This window comes from Diorhabda carinulata, chromosome 10 (assembly GCF_026250575.1).
Source record: "Diorhabda carinulata isolate Delta chromosome 10, icDioCari1.1, whole genome shotgun sequence".
Classification (NCBI taxonomy): domain Eukaryota; kingdom Metazoa; phylum Arthropoda; class Insecta; order Coleoptera; family Chrysomelidae; genus Diorhabda; species Diorhabda carinulata.
The window spans coordinates 7,232,025-7,256,225 of NC_079469.1; the positions used below are offsets into that span (position 1 = coordinate 7,232,025).

Consider the following 24,201-nt stretch of genomic DNA (forward strand, 5'->3'; position numbering starts at 1 on the left):
TGAATGCGAACGAATCGGTACGAGATTAAGAGATAAAATTTTTAACAACAATATTAAAAGAGTTCGTGCAGTCAAATTGATGAGTCTTAAAAGAAGGGCAAGAAAGTTTTATAGTAAATTGCAGGAGGTACATGTATTGTCTAAGGAGCTAAGGAGTGCCCTGAAATTTTAGGAACCACATTTGATTATATGAAAAATTTGCCCCTGCCAGTTTCACCGGTACAAGAAATATTTTGATAGTCGTAACATCTAATTTCCATCTGTCTTTAAGAAATTATGAAAGAAACTGATTTTAAATCAGAACAGACCTGAAATCACAAACATTTAGAAACATAGAAATATTTTATTGTAGGCAACTTTGAGTTTATTGGTTTGAAATTTAAATGAAAGTTTGTCCAAATGTCTTGTTTCAATGTAATTTTCATATAGTTCGAGTTATATAGCACTGGGTGGTTTCGCACTAATTCAATCAATTTTTCTTCACGAGATTCCATTTTCCCTAAACACCTGTAGGAAACTGTGCAATTATGACGCAGTTTGTGTGAAACATTCACGAGTGCCACATTGGCCACGTCTAGCGCAGTACTGCCCTGCTCTGCGTCTCAATTAGCGCAGTCCCATTAGACAACAAGAGTTACAGAAACTGTGCTGCCCTACACGTGTTCACTGCTTCTCAACTTGCGCCCGGCTTATCACGAAAGTCAAGCACTAAAACGCCCTAATGTGCACGTTTTCAGCTCAGCAATTACGAGTCATTTGCCCCAAGAAGTTGAAGAGTTGCAGTTGCTTGCACTCGTGTCCAGGGTAGAACAAAAATTACATCCTCGTAAAACTTTTGAGTACAAATCAGTAAGAGTTTGTAGAAACTTTACCAATCCACGATCACTTCTTTTTACCTTGCGACAGGGATGTAGGAGAGCAAAAAAATTGAGCAGAAAACATGATCGTATATACGTTCCCGAGGAATATGAAGAATTGATACAGAATTCTAGAAAAAATATGCCTTCCACTGTACATACCATGTCTTACGAGGATATAGTAGATTTTAATACCATCATTCTATAAGAAGACTATACCAACAAATAAGGAGAAGATCCAGGTTATCTTGAATGCTTAGACTTTATTGACGGAGCTATTTTATATACTTTCAAGTTACTAAAATAAAACCAGAATCCAAAGACTCCTACTAGTATAGTCTATCCTGGACCATTACCAATCAACATTAAGAAGATGAGAGATATGAAGCAGATAATGAAATAAGTAGAGGGGGAAGAGCCAGAGCTCTTTTATCATATTAAATCCTGTCCAACCACTAACATAGACGGTGATGATAATGCTGGTACTTGAGACGGAATATAATTCATTTCTATACTACAATATATTATTTTTCTTGTTGTTTATTTTTTATTTAATTCTAGGTAAATATTTTAATTAAATACAGTACAAGTCCAAGCTAGATTTTTGTTTATAAATAAAAAATTCATAACCCGACAAATTTTATTTTTAGTGTAAACGACGTAAACACTCAAAAATTTTATGTATACACGAAACTCGTAACAAGAATAACTAAAACAAAATTACAATATTGGACTTATGATCTTATTATTACCTATTTTGTGCGAATTATACAATTTACTCACGTCACCATAAAAAAACTATCAATTGAAGTTTTTCATGTCAAAAATGACCTCAAACTTGAAGCTAAAGTTATTTAAAAGTTTCATTTTATGTAACTAATATTTTTCGTAGATTTCACATTATGAATTACAGTTGAAAATTAACAAAAATGTTTCATATCAAATTGATAGATCTCACCAAGTATTTCAGAAATGATTTTGGTTATGAGTGTATTGCTGACCAAAAATGAAAAGGAAATTGATCGATTTTTTCAAATTATTCATATTTTTTCAATAAAATAATTCACAAAATTTTTTGATCACATCTCGTATAACTAGTACTAGTAAAGTGAGTATAATAAATTTCAAATGTGAAACATTTCCTTTTGGAAATCCTTGCCTCTAACACAATACGGTATTTTTCAGTCCGCTGCTTTCAAAGGACGACCTAGTTGGTAATATTTAGTGTCATATTGGATGGAATTCAACATAAGTAATAAAAACAGGATTAAACTGAAAAGGAATTTGCATGATAACGGAGTAACAATTCTTTACATTGCATAAACCAGTTTCGTTTGCTTCAAGAAATATGTTCTTTAGAAGTAATTACTTTAAAAGGACCTTTGCAGGTTCCTTTTGATGTCAATCTCAAAATTAGGTTCAAACTTTTTTGAAAAACCCGCATATTCAGATATAATAGACGCAAGAGGATCTTGTTGCATCAACTTATCCGTAGTAGATTCTTAGAAGTATTAAGATTATTTTACGTGAAAGTCTCATTAATATTTGCTTCATTATGCTTTTAATAATATATAATAAAGAAGGTAATATCTAATAATAATAACTGTTCAAATACAAACATAATGCTTTAATTGAATTTATTACTTAAAAGTTGATTCAACATTGCATAATCTCAAACATGACAAGAGAGGAAATTTTTCTTTTTTCTCTCCTTCCTGATTACCATAGCGATGAGTTCTCCTTTTTATATAAATCCTTTAATCAATAGCACACCATCGAAACTGCACCTTCAATAAATCCCTTTTAAGTACATCGGGTCCGAACAGCAATATAGGAATTTTTCAAACACTTTGACATTTGAAATTGTTGACTGGACCTGCAAAAACTTCGCACTTTTGATATATGGCAGACGAAAGCACGAAGCGGCGGCGCTGAAATCGCAGAGCTTTCGGCTTAACTCTGCCTGCCTGAGCTTTCGGCAGTCGGTTATTTCGCGCTATCTTAGTTGGTACGTCTCGGTTTGCCAGATTATAACCGTAAACGGAGTTTTGCGGGCTTTTGTTTCATCGACGGTTACAGTCTGTGGGCTATGTGATTGTGAATATCGGCGTAGAAATGGAAAACTGCTAATATTTCTTATATAGATATTTTGTATAGTCTAGTTCTATTGATATTTGAATCTAGTTGAGTAAGTACACTTCAATATATGAATTTAATTAATTATTAAATCAAATCTATTTGATATAAAACATATAATTATGAAAAATCTCGAAGCATCTCAAATTTAAATTATAAATGCACGCAAAATGTGATTTCTACTTTTAGACAACAAACAAAACAAATAAAGGACTGTGTTTATAAGGCATCTACAGACTTTCTTCTAAAATAAAATCGCTTTTGAATTTATTGCAGAAGTTAACATGGAAATAAATGAAATCGATGAGTGGTTTATAGAGCAAAAAAATCTTAAAACATTACTTGTTTCTTTTTCCACCGATTTGAAATATGGCATCATGGTACTGCAGGGCATTTTGTTGGTATTTCGAGGGTTGCTACTTAAATCCTGAGAGAGACAAATAAAAACAAATATTCATAAATTTATATGGCTTATTTTTAAAAATATTCTCCATTAAGATCTAAACTTTTTTGCATGCGTTAGTTGAATAATGGAGAAACATTTAAGTATATGAAAAAGTGTCAGTCGAAAAATATTTAATAAGGATGGGGTTAATAATTCTTCCAGGTTATATTCATTACATTATTTTGTACAACACAAGTAATTGAAATTTGTGAATAATGAACTGATGGGTTACTTAATCCACAATAATTATAGATATATAATAATATACCCTTTTGCTACATCAGCGCTATTCTGGAAAGTTCTTTAACTGCTATTCATATACAGCTTGATACTTTTTCAATTTTTTTCCCATAAGAAATAGTTCTTTACACCTCTACCCACATTAGTAGAAGTATAAGGGTTATGTTTTTGACGTGTCCATATTATTTTGTTTAATGCTAAGTATTATAGCTTAAAAAATGTTTAAAAACTTCCTTTCTCCTTCTTGTTCTAAATTTAAAGGATTTTCTCGATAAAATTTTCCATTCCCTCTCTATCCCTTTCGGAATGCTTCAATGAGCATAGTCATGTCCATTGCCTGATATTTTGCAATCTTTTTTTCTGATACCTTTCCAGCTTTCAATATCACCTTCCTTCAATATGTACACAAACTGGTAGTTTCCGATTCGCATTATATATTCCAGGTATTTCTCCTTTTAATAAATTCAAAGGACGCACAGTGATTTTCTTGAATATTCAAATTTTACTAGTGTTTCATACATCCATTTTAAATAATTATTTTAATTCTGGTAAAGGTTTCAGGTTCTACGTTTAATTTTGTTTCCATTCGCTTGACTCGCACTAAACTCTGAAACAGTTAAATGCTGCGGCAATTTTGAAAATTAATTGGTCAGTAACTTACAACACAGAAGGTATTCTCCCTCTATCACGTAATATGTTTTAGGCAAAAAATAAATTCAAACAATGATTTTTTTAGAGATCTTGCAAACTGTACAAATAATTTTCACTTGGAAAAGTTTTAAAACAAATGGTTTTTCTTGTGGTTACAAAAATGTTTATTCAAACGACTTTTATATGTGAAAGTTTTAAGCAAACGCTTTATTTTCAAAACTTTTCTCCTGTGTGATTCCGGATATGTACATTCGAATAACATTTCTTCGAAATTTGTTTTCGAAAACTATATTTCAATAACTAAACGCGTATTAATTTGGATATAATTTCAGTATATTGTTATCATGTAGACAAGGGTTTACCAAATTTCACTTACTTAATTTAACCTGAAACATTTCTACCTGTATAGGTGAAAGGCATGCTGGAAATGAGTCATTACGTGGGCAACCTTTTCCACGGCAGTTTCCATTCTTTCCTATCCTGTGTTTTACGAATCATTTCGCATCATCTTACTCCTCCTGTCATCTTAATTTCTTCTGTCCATCTCATCGGCTTTCCTTTCTCGTAACACTGTTCTTTTCAGATTTTGTTTCGATTTGATTTTAAATTCCAATTCTCTTTTATGTTGTTATTCCTAATTTTGTCATTTATTTTTCTTATAAATCTCATTTCTGTACTTTGTATTTTGCTTTTTTGATAATGTGTGTGTGTCCATGTCTCTGATCCATATGTCAATAAGGGTGTGTCTCCTTTTATGAATTTTTCTTCTTTTATTTGTTTGGTTACTTTCCTTTTGCTTAGAAACTATGTCTTGATTGCATTGATTGATCTCCCAGCTGCTCGAATTCTCTTGTTTATCACTTGTTCCAATCTTGTGTTGGTGTCAAGGTATTTAAAGCTTTTGATCTATTCCATATTTGATTCTTCTAATTTTATCTCTTATTCTTCGTCCTCTTGGATTATCATCATCTGTAGACTGTCATTATTTATTTTCAAGTGTGAGTTCAGGGTTTTGTTATTTTCTGCCATTAGTAACATGTTATCTGCGTATAGTATCTCCGATATTTTGATGTCTTCTCCGTTATTTAAAACGATCAATACATAGAAAATCCTTAAACAGTTATTTCAAACGATTAAACCATATTAAATCTTTAAACAGTTATTTATCTTCATGGCAGTTTTCTTTCTTCTTTTACCAGGCAATACCTCACTTAAAATTTATTACTCTCTTATTACGAATACTTCTTCGAATTGAACTATTTTTTTTTCCTATTTTATTCTCGAAAATTGTAGGAAACTACTGAACATTTCAACTTAATTCAATTCCACATTCTTTTCATCTTTAATGTAAAAAATGTCTGACAAACAAGTGAGGTATATTGAATCTCACCCAACTTTTCCAAAGTCCTTATGCATGTTATATAGAATGACGGCAGCAGCAGCGTCACATTGTACATTCTGCCCATCTCTACTTGAATTCATCTATGTATGCGATTGAAATGTAGCTCACGACTCTGGAAAATTCATATCCGTATGGCATATCAGAGAAAAGTTCTCAGGTAGTACATACCGATTAAACTTTGCGTGTGTGTTAGATAAAAATAAATATGTAGCCGGAATTCTTCTGGAAACTAAATTTTAAATTCTTTGGATGTTTCTGATGAGGAATAGGTAAATATGAAAGTTTCCTGACTTATGAATGTTTTTATATTATATTCAAAATATAATTCAAAGTTTTCGAATACATCTGTGTATCAACTAAAATTCCTAGAGCAATTGAAAAGTCATATTGCATTTTGGTAATATGCCTTTAATCAGAAGCAGCTAATGAAAATATGATACGGATGAATTTAGCAAAAATAGGGGTACATAAGAGGTTGGTGCCAGAAGTACCTGGCCTAACAGAGAAACTACAAAAATTTTCGAGAATGATATATTTATTTTTTAACTCCTTTGAGCTCCATACATTTTTCACAGCGATGTTCAATAAGTCCGATACCCTTTTCATAATAAGAATATTCATTTACTGCCATCACTTTTTCATTGTTTAGAAAATCTTTGACCACTGAGCCATTTTTTCAAATCTGGGAACAGAAAATAATCCGAGGGAGCTAAATCTGTCGAATACGATGCATGAGGTAGTAATTCAAACTTTTATTTATTAATTTTGGCTATTGCAATAACGGATGGATGTGTGAACTGGTACATTTTTTTGATTGTTATTTTGTTTCGGGTGTCAAGTGATGGACCCATGGTCATGAAACAACTCAAAAAGTTGGCTATATTCCCGTGACAAATTGCCAAATACCCAATAGAAACATCTTCGCGACGCTGTTTTTGTTCCATTGTAAGCAAACGCGGAGCTCATCTTGCGCACAGCTTTCTCATGTCCAAATTTCCAGTTAATATGCGATGTACCGAACTCTTTGAAATGCATTCTAGCTCGCGCACTTTCAGTTGACGATCATCCTGTACCGCTCTGTGGATTTTCTTTAATATTTCTGCAGTCATCTCCTCACTCGGTCGATCACTGCGATGCTTCGTAGGTCGTGCAGTCTTTTTAAACTCTGCTACCCAATAATCACTGTTGATAACGAAGCAACAGTCTCACCCAAAGTAGAATCTACTTCACCTTTTATATTGGTTTGGCTGATATCTTTTAAGGAAAAGTATTGTATTATATAACGTTGACCAATTTTTTCAAATCACTGAAAACGTTCACTATTGATGGTTTCCAAACAAATACTCAACAACGTCTTCCATCGTAGAGCATTTTGCTGTAGAGATTGTATTCTTTCTAATACAGTGTCATTTTTTAAAGAAATTACTGCCATCTGTTATTACTGTTATTACAAAAAATTCTTTAATTTCTTGACATTAGTTAAGCAAGTCGTTTTTTATCTAGGTTGCATTAGAATATTTTAAAGTTAGAAGTAAGAAAAAGCATTTATAGTTTGATTTCAGAGATACCTGACATAGTTCCCATATTTCAAAACCAAAATATTTCACACATAAGCATTTATCGTGTTATAGCCAAATATGAAGAAGGAATACGCTGTATAAGTCTCCCAAAAAATGAAAAACCAAGAATTTTTACACAAAAAGAGCGGAAAGACTGGTAACAAAAGCAAAAGAAAGAGTCGATGCTTCCGTAAAATACCGAAAGTGTCCTAAGTACACCACAAACCAATTACCTCGGATACCAAGATGCTGGCATTATCAAAGGCGGTTACATTTTGAGAGTTATGGAGGATGTAAAATACTTCACACCAGCCAAATCAAATCAAAGAAGACGATGGTTTTTATATGGAGAATATAGAAGAATGCCCTAACAATATAAAATTTCAAGATGAAGCAAAATTGCCTTTATGCAAAAGCAACTAAAAATTGGCTGCATCAAAATAATATACCTTTTATACCAAAACAAGATATCCCACTCCCCAATTTACCCCAGGCCTATCCAATTGTAAACTTCGGCTACTTTTATTTCGCTAAGGGTGGAGGGTGGCAAGCCGAAACTATTGAAACATACGTTACATTTTCTAAATAAAATTGTCCACTGTACTTTCAATCCCTTAGGGGTGATAATTTCAAATTACTAATAGAAGTTTTGAATGAAAAGAGATAGCGTATGTTACTGCGTTTGAAAGAGCTTTCATTCTGTATCCAGGAGTGTAGTCATTCTAATTTTTTTACTTGAGAAGGATACTTAAGAATAAATTTGTTCTTTTATTTCGCAATATGTTTTAAATACACTTTATTATATTGACGTGTCATTTTATCAATTATGTTATCCTGAACAATAGTATGTTAATTTAAATAAGCTTCTTAGCCCTCCTGGGAATCGCAGATATCGACGGTACTAAACTGCAAAGATGACAAGGACCGAAGGAACTACGATATTTAGAGGACTTCAAAGGAAATTCAAAGTCAACCTTGAATGAAAAAAAATGAGGACAACTCGCATTGAAATGGGACAGAAGTATACAATCGTGAATGGGGTGATGGCTCCATTATTTCTTTAGGAAAGACCAAGCTATCGGGCATAATAACCTCGTCTCAAATTGCTGTACAAGGTATAACTACATTACTGTCTATATTAGACAGTGTAGTGGCACTAATGTTTTGGCAAAGTATAACCACTGAATCAAACCTGACTCTTGAATGCTACAAGCTACTTTATGAACTGTGAAAGACAGCGACGCTCGAATGATTCATTTTTTTGGAGAGACTTTATGAGCTAGTATAAGAGCGACCAAGAATACTGCACCTAAGTTTATATTACAAAAATTAAAGATTCGGTTAAAAAGCTTCAGAAAATATCGAAAATATTACACATAACTATGTTCTAGTTATGACAATAAATAACAGAATGTTTGGAATATGTTAAAGCGATTAATTATAAGTTGAAGGTATCGAATGATAGAAATTACAAATTATGCGTTCTAGATTTTGTGGAATGTCGTAGCAAAACTTCTTCCAATACAATACTATGAACAAGGAAAGAATGCAATAGAAGCAATCCAACAAGAGCAGTTCCAATTATACTCGATAATAGGAAGCAAAATTGAAGTTCTCTACGTTATAATCATATAATAACACTCAACTTATTTGGAATTGAAAGTAGAAGCAGAGAGATGCAAAGTGCATTTTTTCACAGAGAAAAAGAAATCGAACAGTAACTCAAATAGAAGAATCTAACAGAGTGCCAACATGGAGATCAAAAATAAGCAACCAGTAAATGTGTGCTTGGTGAAGTTAATCTAAAGAGATTACTAGAAGGACGTCGAAAAACATACGTCCAATTCTGACTATGCATCCTTACAGGAATTAAACTAATTTGAATGGTAGGAAAATATGTCTATAGAGATTTAAAAATAACACTCCAGCTTGTTTGGAATTGAAAGTAGAAGCAGTAAGATAAGAAGTTTATTTTTTCAGAAACAAAAAGAAATCGAACAGTAGCTGAAATAGAAGAATCTAACTGAATGTCAGCATGGGGATAAAAAATTATCAACCGGTAAATGTGTGATTGGTGAAGGTACTCTAAAGAGATTATTAGAATAACGTCGAAAAATATAACCAATTCTGACTATGAATCCTTACTGGAATAAAACTTATTTTCTCGATGGTAGGAAAATATGTTTATAGGTGTGAATGAGATTTGGAAAAGGACCAAACAATCTGTGGATCCAGACGCACTCAAATGCTGTTTAAAATAAAGTTATGCTAGTTCATAAAAATAACAGCAATCAAATAGTAAGTCTTCTTACCTCTATTAACAAATGAATTTTCTGTAATTCAAACTAAAAGATATATGAAGATTATATGAAACAATTCTATTATCTGAATTATTGATCACAAAGACTGGTTTTGAGATAACATACAAATTTTGTATTTTAATTGTTTTAATATGTACTATAAATTCTTATGTCTCTCTTCTAGCGCTGACCAGAAGAAACGTTGATCTACAATGAATCACATGTATAAATGTTACTAATTTTAATCTTCATATCACGATATTTTTCACATATTCTTGGTTAATTTGATGTTTTCTAAAATTTCCACAAAACACAGGCGTACGTCACTTTTTATCTTGGTTCGTAACAGTAAATCTAAAATAGTAAAGCAGCTGTTATGAGTTTTCTTTTCTCAAAATTTGAAACTTGATATTGTATTGTCGCATATTGAACTAAAATACCATGTAGGGTACCTAGGTAAAAAAAATAGTTGTAGAAGAAAAAAGAAGTGACACGATAGAGAATTTCTGTTAACCCTTGATATATTGACACACAGATGCAGATAAACATTTTCGAGTATATGAAAACTCAAAATTATCTATCAACCCCTAAGTAATTAGTTCCCAGCTTCGCTTACTAAAATTTCTTTATTCTTTCCTAATTCATTGTTATGTGCAAGACTCACAAAGTTTTCGATTGTATATACAAAGTACAGTCGACATTATTCCAACTTACGAGTTGTATGAAGTATTGTTAGTAACCAATTGTGCCAACAGCACAATCGAGGAGATTCTATTTCCTCGAGTTTATTAAGACAAAGTGAAATGTGTTCAACTACAACAAAATCAACATTTCGCCAGTCAAAACAATTTATATAAGATCGACACGGAAAACTTAGTAAGTTTAAATACGAGATTGAAGCTCTTATGTAAATATCAAATAACAATTTCTTGCAAAAGTCACTTGCTCTACTTATTCTCATTATTGGTATTCATTGTTTCCAAAATGTAGCAAACTATTATCAAATTAACTAATTATTAGTCAATATTTGTACAATAGAGTCAATTATTTAGTCAATTAAGCCAGCTTATACTATTTGATTGAAGCTCTCGTAGTTCCCGTATCGGATCAAATTATTACTTAATTCAATATATCATATCCATTCAATATAGTTCTGGAAGATACTATATATTAGTATATACAAATAAAAGGTGGGTATCATGATCTTATAATATAGCGGTTCCAATCACCCTTGATACTAAACACTTGCATGAACAGCTAGTTTAATCAAGAAAGTGGCAATACATCTAAAAGGACTTACGCCAGAACTACTATGGACGATTCAACATTCCTTTGTCTACAAAAAAATCGAAAAACTAAATTACTAAAATTCCAGAAAAGATTTTCTAAAATAACTAATAACTAAAAGTCAAGATGACTTGTTCTAGTATTCCTCTTGAAGCATACTGATTTCACACATACTTATCTATAATTTTGTAAAATGTATGATGTTTAGTTAAATCCATTGAAAAGGGAAAAAACCAGTGATAAAACTAGAACAATGATCTCATTAAAACAAACTTCTCACCAAGTCAAGTTACATCAATTGAGAATGTGAAAGAACCAATTCTAAAACTATAACAATTATTTCTTTTAACTGTTTGAATGACTAAAACTGAAGCATGACAACGTAAAATCTATTTCATTTCATCTTTTTTATATTCAGATGTTGAAGAGTGCACATTGTGTAGAATGAAAAGCTTTCTCACCAAGTTAAGTTACATCCATCTAGAAAAAGTAAGAACCACATCTTGAACTGGAACAATGATTTCTTACAACTGATTATATGTCTGAAAATGAAGCTAAGAACGTAACATCTGTTCCATTTCATCGTTTTCATATGTAGATGTCGAAGATTGTACATTGTGTGTAATGAAAAGCTTTGTCACCAAGTCAAGTTACATCTCTTCAGAAGGTTAAAGAACCATTTATAAAACTAGAACAATGATTTCGTTCAACTGATTACATTACTGAATCCAAAGCTGAAAATTACATTACTGAATCCAAAGCTGAAAACGTAGCATCTTTTTGTGTAAGTGTAAGAACCACTTCTTGAACTGGAACGACGATTTCTTACAACTGATTACATGACTAAAGCTGAAACGTAACATCTGTTTCATTTTATCTTTTTTATATGCAGATTACGAAGATTGCACATTGCGTGAAATGAAAAGCCTTTTCACTAAGTCAAGTTACATCCATTGTCAAGGTAAAAGAACCACTTCTAAATCTACATCAATAATATCTTTTAACTCATTAAATGACTAAAACTGAAGCTGACAACATAACAACTGTTTCATTTCATCTTTTTTATATGCAGATGTCGAAGATTTCAAATTGTGGTACGGTGCTTTCGCGGTGGTACGTCCAACGAGAATTAGAACTAGAAATAATCGCTACTTTTTTGACACTGATTTTACTAGCCCCTTTTTTTCCTTTTATGAGAGCAAGTTTACCGATGGGTGTTAAAAGAATGGACTTTCAATACGTTCCGTTTATTTAGTGTAGATAATCTTCATTTTTCTCTTCAATTTTCTAATGTTATGTCGGTTTTTTTAAGTTTTATTCATACATTTGTTGCACATTTTTTTCGTTTTTGAAAATCGTGGACTAAACGGTATGCTCTGATAAGCAACACTCACTCTAAAAATAAAAATCTGAACATGTGAAAGTATATCCACGAGCTATTTCCATTCAAACAACTTTGTATAATTTATTGGAATCTTCGTAGCCTCTCACTTTCTTATAATTTTCTAATTCCAAATGCTATTCCACTTTATTTTACCAACCACGTAACCCAATGAGATTACTCAGAAAAGTATTTTTGTTCAAAGATTACTTTTTCTACACTAGGTGTAATAAATCTACACGTTTTTCGCAACAATTTTTAAATGGAGCGAGATGCAGCTAATTTAATTATCTCTGTTGCTTTTCCACCGAGTTCTGCCTTTCAAATAATACCTAGCGCTATGTTATGAATAGTTGAAGAATGTTGCGAATTTCAGAAAAGTATGTACAAACATTTCTGTCAAATTGTATACCGGGATTTGAAATTTCAATTACTCCACTTTCTAATTCAACTTAATGTGTCTCATTTACTAAAATCATAACTTCAGAATAACACGAGAATTTGTAGGAGTTTCCATTGAAAATTATCTATTCCAACTAAGTTAGAAATTTTACACAAATGAAATCCAAATTGATATATCATTCCGTGTTTTCCTTTTCCAAAAAATCGGTCCGTTTACATCTAATTAAAATATTTGAAAATGAAAATGAGAGTAGTGAAATATGTTTTCTTTTTTATCAGTCGTAAGTATCGAAGCATTTTCTACAGGGCTTCAATTTGAGAACCTACCACCCTATATACACTCACTTAAACGTATGTTTAATTTGAGATATAAATTGATGGTTATGGCAAAATTAGTAATTAGTAAACTGTCCCAAGTAAAGTTGAAATCAATTTTTTGTCCATTAGATAAGGTGCCTGCTTGTCTCACCTTGTTCCAAATAACTTTAACTTATTGGATTAACTACGCCAAAGTCTATGGAGGGCGGTACAATCTTGACGTGCAATATGTACATACATACGTTGGTTGCCTTGTTAAAAAAGAGCCCATTTAGATAAGATAGTAAAGTTTGTAGAGCATCATGAATTAATGGCCAGCTATCCTATTGCCTCGAAGAAATACAACAGTTTTTATTTAAAAGACGGTTTATATAGTAAAATCGTTAAATTATTCGTAAAATAGGAAAACTAAAACGTACTGTAAATTATCGCAGGTAGTATAGAGAAAGAACTTTTAGTGATTCCTGAAAAAGACAGTTTCCAAAAACAAATGTTTTGTATGTGAAGATGGTAGTTTCAAAAAATGAAAATGTGACTTTTTCAAAAAAAAGAATGTAGTTTCTAAAGAGAAATGATGGTTTGTTTTCTCAACAAGACATTTCCAGATACAAATGACGTTTTCTTTTTGTATAAAAGCAGTTTCTAAAGACAAATGACATTTCATTTTCATGTAAAAGCAGTTTCTAAATACACATATCGGTTAGTTTGTGAAAGACAGAGTTTGAAAATACAAATGCCAGTCATTTTTTAAAAAAGCAGTTTCTCAAGAGAAATGTCGGTTTGTTTGTGAAAAAAAAAAACAGTTTCTGAACACAAATAACGGTTTGGTTTAGTTTATGAGGACAACTGACGATGAATTGTTTTAAAATAAAAGCAAATTCTAAAGAAAAACTACGACTTCCTTCCCTTAAAGAAATGTAATATTCCCTATTTTGATATGTAATGAAAAAAAAATTTTTTTAAAAACAAAGTCATACTTATTTTCACAACAGACACTAGATACCTAACCTAGTTTCCAATAAATTTTATATACAAGTTATTGAAAAAAGCAAATTCACGTGGAGTTCACCAATTAGATTATCAAAACTAGCCAAGAATATTAGCCCCAAACTTTCTGCGAGGTGATGTGGAGGTTTCTACAGAAAGGGGCTATTTCATACACAACACCGAATATTTCTATTTTATCGGAACCAGTTTCATTAAACTTCCTTATTCATTACAGAACTTATTCATTATTCAAATTACTATTCCTATTCGCTATAAAATATTTCAACGACAAAAATTATTACCGGAAATGGTAAAAACAATAATCTGAAGAATGCTATAACTGAGCTCTTCTTAACATGTATATAGACTTCTTATATTTTCCAAAAGAACTTAAATCTTCAACATAATTCGGTAAAGAAATAGGAAACGTTCAGTATAAATTAAAAAATAGGCTAAACATCAATTATTAACAATCGGAAATGGTATTTTATTTAGGCAGCTTGATATGATGCAATACAATGTGCAATGCAATGCAAGACGCAATACTGTTTAATCAAAAGCAGACGCAGATGAAGTTCAGCTATTCCATGCAAGAGCTCGCCCTTGCAACATTATCGATTCGATTATATTTTCATGTGTTGCAATTCTAGAGAGGAGTCTAGGTAGTCTAGCTTAATAACCAACCTGTCCGTCAAGCTTCAAAAGCGAGGCAGCAGCAGATATAATTATTGCCAAGTATCCACTGACCACTTTTTCCTTGTTCATTATACTTAAGACCAATTGACAGATACAGATCAATATATTGCATAGACGAATATTGTACATCGCTTGACATTATGCATGTTTCTTGCCGTTTCATCATGGTTGTATCTTATCAAAATGAATATCAAGAAACATACAATAATTAGTTGATAATGAGTGAAGAAATATTTGAATAACTCCTAAGGAAAATAAAATGTAATATCAGCATATTAGAAAGTCATGTTTCTCTAGAGTTTCAACTTGCACGCAAAAAAAACGATAAAGTTGCATAGAACTGAACTTTATCTGAGTATGGTTTTGATAAAGAAATATTGCGTCTTGCATTGCATTGCACGTTGTCTTGCGTCATGTCAAGCGGCCTTCTACTGTGTTATTTTCATTTTTAAGCCGGACACAATATATGAAATAAAATTTGACGTTAGGAATTTAATTAACTAATGGAATTATTTTACCGGCAACCTGATGCAGTGGCAAGAGACTAGCCTATAGTAATGTTTTGACTTTGGCAAAAATTGCATACAATTTCTTGCATATGTCAAGCTTTAGAAAATTAATATGTTTCTACTAGAAAGTGGATCTATTCATAGACATTTCTCAACAACACAAACCCTCTGCATACTCCACTTCATACATAAAAAATTGTGTGTATGTCTTATTTTTTAGTTTTCTTTCACGTTTTTCTGAGTCAGACATTTTATCTTCCATCACGCCTTGTTATGAACGTCTGCTTCTGTCATCAAAATATTGATATAATAATGGTAGTCGACAGCACTATCTAAAGAATTTTTTTATTGGCCAAGCGAGAACATTTCTGAATAACAAATAAAACGACTCATATTTTTAGTGTAACTCACATATAGGGTTAGCAATTTTTCATTATAATATACATATAATTATCCCAAATTGGAAGATTGAAAAATTACTATTACTAAATAAGTTTATTTAACATATTGATTTTAAAAAGATTATATTATATTGTAGCGATTGAAATTAAAGAAGAAAAGTTGATAATACATGTGTGTGTAACATTTTAATTATAGAAGAACATCCTTGCTCAACGTCACATGCAAAATATTCGCATCAATTTTAAAAAGAAGATTGCCGTGCTTAATTCCCAACACTGAGATCAGAGGTTCGAATCATCCGTCGAAAGAAGTTATTTATTGAGTACGTCCAAAGAAGAGTTACAAACAAAGAAACCCTCTTATAGGTCAAGCTAATATAAGCCTGTTAATAAATTAGAACAAACGTTTTGCGAAGGATACTTCTTACTTGAACGCTGCTTTGCTAATCAGAGTGTGTTTGCCTCAGTTTTTTATGCCGTATGTGAATATAACGTCAGTGAATGACACACTTGAGAACATATAAAACATTCGATGTATGATTATATTCTGTTGTAAAATAGGAAATGATCTCTAATTAGCGAGCTAATTGAGTTCTGTAAGCTTCAACACTTCAATCAAGTCCCCGCGGATTTCTCGTTTCCAAACAAATCATCAATGTTGAAAATACGGAAAAAGGAGTACATTTAATTAGTAAAGTGAAGTTATAATGTTATCTATATGAATAATTTATCACTCATTCTCACTAATCTTGATATTTTGATGTCAAAATAGCCAGTTTATTACAACAACATAAATTTCTCCTGATTACGGATCGTATCAGAGAGATGGAATTGCATAATTTATGTTGTTTAATAATTTAAAACCCTGCTGGTAATAAATTTGAGCGTAAAATGTATGCAATACCGGAATAAAGTAGTAAAAACTTGAATGTTCATTGTACGAGAGACTCATTAATGGATGTCAATTTGGAAACGTACCACCTTCTATAGTTTAACCTCTACAGAAAATTCAAAACTATGCAAAGCCTCGGCACAATTATTATTAAAGGTAACAATTTGTAGACTGATTCTTAATTACATTAAACCCTCTAGTGGAGATGCTATAATCTAAAACTGAAATCGAAATGGATCTTGTGTGGTACTTATTGGAAAATAATTGATTTTCCTGTTTAATAATTTTCTGTTTTTTACTATAAGGCATGAAAGATTAATGGAAAATTATTTATAATTAGAACGTTAGCAATTATTTTCATAACAAGGCCCTCAAAATGTAGAATAACCCTTTAGGAGATGTTATTATTTTTTTTCGAATCTCTATTTCATAAACAGTAGATTTCAATTGGGTACGCAAGAAGAAATCTGAAAGCACAAAGTCGGGAGTTCTTGGTAGCTAGTACACGACGAGTTAAAACTATCTGTATATGACAAAATACTCATAATAAATTTATGAAAATTTCTACGATTAGGATTTCGGTTACGATCTTTTCAAACTGAAAACTTTTCTAGAAAAATGCATACGTTTTGAGATATTAATTTCTTTTGTAAGAAATTTGACCGTTACAGACCCTTATAATTTTTTTTACGAGAATACCCTTAAAGATATGAAAATGGTTCCGATTCAGTTGCTTTACGCAAGGTCAGACGTATTTGAATATGTGTTGAATAATTTTTCATTTTATACAGAGTGTGTATAAAAAGTGTTCAGAGCTTAACTTCATTAATATCAAGATAAAATTTCGCATTTCTAAAAATTCACAGAAAACATTTGATATCTAGATAACGATAAGGCTTAGGTTTAGGAAAGTAAACATGAATTTGATTCCTTTTTCACCCCTGAATGCATTGAAATAGAAAAAACCAGGTAGTTTTATTCAAAAAAATTTGATACTTATGAAGTTAAACTTTGAACATTTTTTATACATATGTATAAAATGAAAAACTTTTCAAAATAGATTCGAATATGTCTAACCTTGCTTAACGTAACAGAATAGAAACCATTTTCATATCACCAACGAGGGTGTGCTCGTAAAAAAATAATTTATAATGGTCTGCAACGGTCAAATTTTTTACAAACAAATTAATAACTCAAAAAGTATTCATTTTTTGAAAAAAGTTTCCAGACAAAAATATACTGAAATTTTACAATTTTACGTGAAATTCAAAAATGTATTGATATACAGGGTATCCTATTTAAAATGACAAAGTTACAGTCGTCTTCTACCGGAAATCGGCCATCTCTGAAAATATTTTAGTTAAGAAGATTGCATCGGAAAACCCAAATGTGGAAACTTTCAAGATTTTATTATGAGTATTCGCCATATACAGATATTTTTAACTCATCGTGGTACACCCTGTATTGAATTTCATACATTTTTACTTTATAACCTGTACTTTGAAAAAATCCAGATCACATACATCACAATATGATAATTTATTGCCTCAGAAAAAAAATTGTAACTAAGAAGAAGGAGGAAAGGGAAGAAACTCTTCGAATTTGATAGAATATATGGAATAGTGAAACTAGACGACGATGCACCCACAGGCTAATCAGCAGCGTGAACCTGACGCCCTCATGTGCTTTCTTAAGAGGAAAGTCATCAGAATACCAATGTACGTCATATTAAGAAGAGGTTGACTCAGACTCTGATGTGCAAGAAAAGAAATATATGATTCTGTTAGCACATGTCTGCTGCTGACAAAGAAGTCAGTTAACAGAAAAGATTATTACAGAATTCCCAAGAAAATATGACGAAATAAAACACATAGATAAATCTACTAAGGCATGGACAGGATCAGAGTAAGAGAAAAATCTATAAATCTACAAAAAAAAGTACCATTAAGAAGTAATACTAAATTAGAAGAGCCGGAAGAGTCGTAGTTGGTAAATGAGGTTATGTTTTCATTTGATAGGTCTAGTGTTGTATTATCCAATAGTCAACACTGTTAGAATTAGCAGTTCGTGCATGAGTATTTATCGTCAAAAAATTCAACAATTCAATTCAGTCAGACAATCTGTCGCAGTTTAGAATAAGAAATATGTGATAAGGTTGAACTATAAGTTTCCAAATTGACATCTTGTACAAACATGATGGTATAATGTTTTATCAGAGAAGAGTTAGATAGTAATTTCTAGAACCCTGTGTGTTATCCATGCTGTACACCATTTACTCCTACTCACAATCATACTAACAGGAGAACATCTGAAGACATTAGGCTTATTTTGTCGATATTTCTATTCTCTACAGAAATTTTGATAATACCTTTCGTATATACTGTTACTCGAAGTTATAAACAGAAAGTTAAAGAAAAAACACGTTATTTTTCAATAATTTATTTCACTCAGGATCTAATTCGCCAATTTAGACGTCGTATACCTCAGTTTGTGGATATTTTTATTATGTACAAATCATTGTGGTAGATCGTTTCGATTGATTTATGATTTTCAAAGTTATAAACAAAGAAAAACAAAAAACTTCGTTTTCTTTTGTAAATTTTGTAAATATTAGCAATCTATACAGAAATTTTAGTGAAGTCTTTCTATTGTTTCCATTCTTTCGAAGCTATGAAGAAATATAAAAAAAACATTCTACAACTCATGTTGTGGATATTTTTATTCTCTACAGAAATTTCGTTTGCTCTATGAATTTAGAATTTATACATAGAGATAAATGTTGCGATACTTTTTGATTAACATACAAAACGTTAAAAAAATTGGTAAAGAAGTTCATTTCGAAGGTATAAAACAAAGACAAACGCCTAAAACAAAAAGAAATATAAATTGAGAGATCACTATTTTCCTTTTCGAGTTCCTATTCCATTTCATCCTTTTCATTATCAATAAAAGAAGTTATTGATATATTTGTAGTGTAATAGCGCCTTTTTGACACGAAAACTCCTTTACTCAGTTCGATATTAGATCGTTTTCTCTGCTCATTTACTCCTCTAAGTAAATCTTCTTTTTGTCGGATAGCGCCGTAACTCTCGAGAAAAAGAAAAGCAAAATGCATTGTTCGCGAAATATTTCTGTCGAAGCTTTTATCCGAACCTATATACCAAGTGCACGGGAATACTCGAGGGTCTTAAAAGACTACGAGATTTAAAGCACTACAGAAAACGCAAATTGAAAATTAATATTAATTTATAGTTAATAAAGGTATACGGTCTACAGGTTTAAGAGTGATATAGATTGTTCCAGAACAATAGTGAAGAACCTCCATTAGGATCGTACAAGTTATTAATCAGTTTTACTGTTTGTCTTTCGTATTTCGATAAAATTCATATACGAAAGATGAAGATTCAATTAAAACACAAACATACACGTTTATAAAAAAATAATTGAAATCGAAAATAAAGTAGTAAGCAGAGGAAATGAATAATGTATCGAAGAACAACAAGAGAAAAGTAAACAGATAGTAGATATATAATCGCCATACTGCCATACGAAGGAAAGCAAAAAAGAATTTGAAATTAGTTAAATAATAAGTAGAGAAAAAAATGAGGAGAAGAACCTTACTAACCCATCAGACTAGAGATAATTATCAATATATGGGAATATGAAATACTAAATGAAAATTTTTCAGAGTAAGATCAGAAAAATGCAAGTGGCGTGTCAGAACAAGAAATCAAATCATTCCCTCAAGAAATAACACAACGTGATAATTGTGCTATATTAGAATAGAACCTGAGAAACTTGATAATGATGGAAAATTCAGAATCTCAAGTTAAAATAGACATTCAAGTAAGTGACCCATACAAGATAAATGAAAGGGTCTCATTGTGTCATTAAGCTTTTCGACCAACGGGGTAAAATACTTTTCAAGCTGGCACAAATATGTCCTGATAACATCGCAGTGATAGCAAAAAGCAAAACTGGACTGGTTTAGTTGTTCGAAGACATAGAAGAGAATGCCAGAGATGTCGGGCTGTTAATTGAAGTAACAACATATAACCTTGAAAGGAGTAACAACCTTCAAGTACCTTGGAAACCTAATAAATAACAATGAAAACTGCTCAACAACAATCAAGGAGCAAAAACAAGCCTACCATAGAAATCTGAGTGTACTGAAGAACAAACTTCTTAACCGCATCGCCAAAATACATTTCCACAACTCTCTTTTATCGCTCAGTAATCTTATACGGAAGAAACATTGATGTTGATAGAGTACGACGAAGAAAGATTAAGAAGATTCAAAAGAAAATATATGGAGGCGTAAAAGTGGGATACAAATGGAGTCTCCCTAATTCCAAAAAAAGTTTGGAATCCTAAAATGTACAATAGGAGAAGAGATAGAGGATCCAAGTCAGGGTCTAGGTCAAGCTGGAGAGCTGCGTGACGAACTAATTGAATAAGAACAGATTTCCAAACGCTGTTGCGGACGATATGTCTCATGAACAGATGTCTTAGGAAAACAATGGATTTTTAGAAAACGCCACGAAAGTAGGAGGAAAGGAGTGCTAGTGCAAAAGGAAAATTCAGATAAATATATGGGAATAATAGCAAAAGCCACTACAACGGTCGAAATTGGAATGATAGATTAGTATCTAGAGGTATAAAAGTGAAATATGTGAATTGTTACCTTAGTATAAGAGAAATATCAAACAAATTATCATAGTAATGATTCACCTCCTGATCAAATTTCCAATTTTAATGGAGTTAAAACCACGTGCTAGATGTGATAGAACAGGTTTATATAGATAGACCAAAATTACATTGAATAATAGTATGAAAAGATCAAGTACTAATAGTTCTTTTCAGCCTTACTCGTATGTTTAAAAAATAACAAAAAATATTGGAAATAGGATTTATAATGCATATCAATATCTGGCGTTCGCAGATGATTCAACTCTCTTGGTACGAATATGAAAGAAAATATGTGGCGATTGTATTCAAGAAGAAACAGAACGTTCAAGAATTGTTGAGTGTTCAGTAGAAGTAATGTCAGACAAACGATAGATGAAAAAGGGTTACTAAAAGCATTCAATCTAAGTTATAATAACGGTTAGTGATAGAAAGGTATTGAATGCTAAAAATACCTAGAAAAATCTATAAAATGAAATTCTATTCTTACATCACTCAGACCCAATAGCACTCAACCTAAAAAACTTCAAAGGAAAAATTTCAACATAGAAGAATGAGACGATACTATAGGAATAAGAGAATAGATTCAATATGTTTTGGAAAAGCGCAAAAACTGAGATGGTTGAGGCACTTGGAAAAAATAGCAAGAAACCTTTGGAGCGCTTAATTGTCATAAATATCACTATTTGAAAATCGAATATACAATAATCAGATAATATTGATAATGTGGTTATATAGCTGTTGCTTCGAAGTCGAAACCAGTGGAAAAAAGATTTTTCAGTTTATGATGAGAATAATTTTTAGTTTTAGTTACCACCCTTACTGATATGGAATTTGGATCGTAGTCCTCCGTACAAATATTATAAAGTTTACGAATCTTTACTAAATCTTAAGTAGAAGTTATGTATTGAAACTTTTCTTTGAATTATACTTTAGTTGGTTGATGAGATGAGTTGAAGAAAACTTTAGATTAGCTGTTTCAAACATTTTTTTTACAAATTGATCGTAAAACATAAATTTTTGTGTATATTCTCTAGAATTTCCTGATGGGCTCTTTAAAGAAAATAGAGAATGATTGTAGATAACTGTTTAAAAATTAAATTATAGTTATGAACAAGCTCGCGAAATGGATCCTTAGGCCAGCCCTGTCCAGCTACAATGGAATTTTAAAATTCGGCAAATTCGCGCGACGCCTTTCATGTGTCTATTTATTACTTTCTCTTTGGTCCAGAGTTTTGTAGAATTTTATTTACATATATAAATAATTCATGTAAACACAGTGTAGTTCAGTTTATAATAAATAGTCATAGTGAATAGAACGATTTATCAAAGTAACTGAAGAATTTAAATAAATCATTTACGTTAGTTAAGTAATATAAGTAAATTATTATAAGTATTGTAGAGTGTGTAAATAACGTAAGAGACAGTGTTTATTAATTCACCTCACGGATATAAAGAGTGTAAATAAATATGGAAAACGTCACATTATGAATCAAAACTGGAAGGTTTAGCTTTTAATTAACCACTTCTAGATCTAAGAATCTCGTATCGCGCAAAAAGTTTCTTTGCCTGTCATTCCTATCAAAATACATATGTCTAGGAACAAAAATTATCACAAAGCCGAATTTTAATTAAGACTTTAGAACAGTTAGAAATCAGGTCCCAGAAATTCTCATTGATCTCATGCTAAGAAATTGAAAGTCACAAGTCTATATTTTGGGCTTTTTAGATAATTAAGATAGATAGTAAGGTAAATGAATAGAGCAGACAGAAATTCTGAACAATGAAATTATCTGAAAAAACAGTTTATCATTTTCTATAACATCTCCACATTTGCGAGTACTTGTCATTGTGAATTTCCGGTAGGCATTCTGTCTGTTATAGCAGAATCTAATGGAATGTCATGCCATTATGCCATTATTTTTTAGTTCATCCAATGTGAATTGTCAATAATCGCTGTTTCATAGGAATTCAAATATTTCCTAACCCGTACACAGCCTTTACATATTCGTCTTGAATATGATCTTTTTCACTACTAGTTTCGATGAGTTTCAAAAAGGATTTGTCATCATATTTAGTCTCAGCAGTAACAAAATCGTGTAATAAAATTGACACACTGACAGCAGAAAATTATTATGCGGATGGTTTGAGTAAGGGAGTGGGTTAGAAAAAGTCGGAATAACTAGAAAATAAGTTATGAGAATAAAGCTAATAGAAGACACACGTCTCCACTAAGTTCTGCGGAAATTTGTGTTATTTAACCTATTTCTGTCCAATTTGACTGGACTATAAGATGCACAATTCTGATTTGATTTGTAACTACTTTTGTGCTGGATATGAAGTTTTCTTAAATAATCATAAGAAGGTACCATTTTTTGGAAAATATTGCATATTGTACATAATTCGGATGTTCAATATCGTATAAACTTATAAATATCTACCATACAGACATATATTTATAAATGATAATGCCTTAAATCAAATTATAGAACATTTATACAAATACTTCATGTGGGTCTTATTGTAAATTATATCCGAATCAAACAAAACGTTATTTACATAAGAAAATATGGAAATTTAATATATTAGTTATAGCAATACAAATATAAAACATTGAGCAAATATTATATTTGAATGTTCAACTTGATATTTGCATAAAATTTTGGAGTGGAAATTTTTGGCATTAATAAATGTTAGCTCACAAAATCACATAGATTTAATACAACATTTCCATTATCAAATTAATTTTCGAAATATGTTGGGAAAATTGAACAACGACCAGCTGATGGTTTTTTATCAAAAATTGTGACCAATTGAAATTTTTGATTTGTATAACAACCAAATGGATATTGCTTGTCTGTCGCTACTGCTACAAAAATCGTTGAAGAAGATATTATTAAAGATTACTACCTCAGTTTCAGATACCGTGTTTTTGGCAAAAAATCTGTTGTACTGAAGACCCAATCAAACTTATGGTGTAAATTTTTCATGTAGAAGTACTTGCTTTTCAATAAGCAGAACATAGATATCTACAAATATCCTAAACTTCGAG

At 31.3% G+C, this 24,201-nt stretch overlaps 1 protein-coding gene across 1 annotated transcript in view; it reads left to right on the top strand.

The window, feature by feature from the left end:
* Positions 1 to 2,834: 2,834 nt before the first annotated feature.
* Positions 2,835 to 24,201, top strand: part of LOC130898484 (voltage-dependent calcium channel gamma-5 subunit-like) — a 262,875-nt gene continuing 241,508 nt past the window's right edge. The window contains exon 1 of the mRNA XM_057807825.1: positions 2,835 to 3,045. The gene's annotated coding sequence lies outside the window, so the exon portion shown is untranslated. The remainder of the gene's footprint in view (positions 3,046 to 24,201) is intronic.